Source organism: Musa acuminata, unplaced genomic scaffold, assembly GCF_036884655.1.
Source record: "Musa acuminata AAA Group cultivar baxijiao unplaced genomic scaffold, Cavendish_Baxijiao_AAA HiC_scaffold_137, whole genome shotgun sequence".
NCBI classification, from domain to species: Eukaryota; Viridiplantae; Streptophyta; class Magnoliopsida; order Zingiberales; family Musaceae; genus Musa; species Musa acuminata.
In genome coordinates, this window is record NW_027020415.1 from 215,001 (window position 1) to 217,500 (window position 2,500).

Consider the following 2,500-nt stretch of genomic DNA (forward strand, 5'->3'; position numbering starts at 1 on the left):
TCACCGCGCGACGCAAGAACAGCCCAAAAACAGGCCAAAACGGCCCAAAAACGGGCCAAAACTGGCCATTTTTGGCTGCGCGAGCGAGCGGAGAGCGGCGGACAGCGAGCTAAGCGAGAGGCAGCACCGTCCCTGCTATACGAAAGCCCCATCCAGCCCTGTGCCACCCGGGGGGTTCCAGGGTGCTGAGATGGCTGACATTTTGCTCCGCTCACGACGGTCACCGCGCGACGCAAGAACAGCCCAAAAACAGGCCAAAACGGCCCAAAAACGGGCCAAAACTGGCCATTTTTGGCTGCGCGAGCGAGCAGCGAGCGGCGGACAGCGAGCGAAGCGAGAGGCATCACCGTCCCTGCTATACGAAAGCCCCATCCAGCCCTGTGCCACCCGGGGGGTTCCAGGGTGCTGAGATGGCTGACATTTTGCTCCGCTCAAGATGGTCACCGCGCAACGCAAAAACAGGCCAAAAACTGGCCAAAACGGGCCAAAACTGGCCATTTTTGGCTGCGCGAGCGAGCGGCGAGCGGCGGACAGCGAGCGAAGCGAGAGGCAGCACCGTCCCTGCTATACGAAAGCCCCATCCAGCCCTGTGCCACCCGGGGGGTTCCAGGGTGCTGAGATGGCTGACATTTTGCTCCGCTCACGACGGTCACCGCGCGACGCAAGAACAGGCCAAAAACTGGCCAAAACGGCCCAAAAACGGGCCAAAACTGGCCATTTTTGGCTGCGCGAGCGAGCGGCGAGCGGCGGACAACGAGCGAAGCGAGAGGCAGCACCATCCCTGCTATACGAAAGCCCCATCCAGCCCTGTGCCACCCGGGGGGTTCCAGGGTGCTGAGATGGCTGACATTTTGCTCCGCTCACGACGGTCACCGCGCGACGCAAGAACAGCCCAAAAACAGGCCAAAACGGCCCAAAAACGGGACAAAACTGGCCATTTTTGGCTGCGCGAGCGAGCGGCGAGCGGCGGACAGGGCGGACAGCGAGCTAAGCGAGAGGCAGCACCGTCCCTGCTATACGAAAGCCCCATCCAGCCCTGTGCCACCCGGGGGGTTCCAGGGTGCTGAGATGGCTGACATTTTGCTCCGCTCACGACGGTCACCGCGCGACGCAAGAACAGGCCAAAAACAGGCCAAAACGGCCCAAAAACGGGCCAAAACTGGCCATTTTTGGCTGCGCGAGCGAGCAGCGAGCGGCGGACAGCGAGCGAAGCGAGAGGCATCACCGTCCCTGCTATACGAAAGCCCCATCCAGCCCTGTGCCACCCGGGGGGTTCCAGGGTGCTGAGATGGCTGACATTTTGCTCCGCTCAAGATGGTCACCGCGCAACGCAAAAACAGGCCAAAAACTGGCCAAAACGGGCCAAAACTGGCCATTTTTGGCTGCGCGAGCGAGCGGCGAGCGGCGAACAGCGAGCGAAGCGAGAGGCAGCACCGTCCCTGCTATACGAAAGCCCCATCCAGCCCTGTGCCACCCGGGGGGTTCCAGGGTGCTGAGATGGCTGACATTTTGCTCCGCTCACGACGGTCACCGCGCGACGCAAGAACAGGCCAAAAACTGGCCAAAACGGCCCAAAAACGGGCCAAAACTGGCCATTTTTGGCTGCGCGAGCGAGCGGCGAGCGGCGGACAGCGAGCGAAGCGAGAGGCAGCACCGTCCCTGCTATACGAAAGCCCCATCCAGCCCTGTGCCACCCGGGGGGTTCCAGGGTGCTGAGATGGCTGACATTTTGCTCCGCTCACGACGGTCACCGCGCGACGCAAGAACAGCCCAAAAACAGGCCAAAACGGCCCAAAAACGGGACAAAACTGGCCATTTTTGGCTGCGCGAGCGAGCGGCGAGCGGCGGACAGCGAGCGAAGCGAGAGGCAGCACCGTCCCTGCTATACGAAAGCCCCATCCAGCCCTGTGCCACCCGGGGGGTTCCAGGGTGCTGAGATGGCTGACATTTTGCTCCGCTCACGACGGTCACCGCGCGACGCAAGAACAGCCCAAAAACAGGCCAAAACGGCCCAAAAACGGGCCAAAACTGGCCATTTTTGGCTGCGCGAGCGAGCAGCGAGCGGCGGACAGCGAGCGAAGCGAGAGGCATCACCGTCCCTGCTATACGAAAGCCCCATCCAGCCCTGTGCCACCCGGGGGGTTCCAGGGTGCTGAGATGGCTGACATTTTGCTCCGCTCAAGATGGTCACCGCGCAACGCAAAAACAGGCCAAAAACTGGCCAAAACGGGCCAAAACTGGCCATTTTTGGCTGCGCGAGCGAGCGGCGAGCGGCGAACAGCGAGCGAAGCGAGAGGCAGCACCGTCCCTGCTATACGAAAGCCCCATCCAGCCCTGTGCCACCCGGGGGGTTCCAGGGTGCTGAGATGGCTGACATTTTGCTCCGCTCACGACGGTCACCGCGCGACGCAAGAACAGGCCAAAAACTGGCCAAAACGGCCCAAAAACGGGCCAAAACTGGCCATTTTTGGCTGCGCGAGCGAGCGGCGAGCGGCGGACA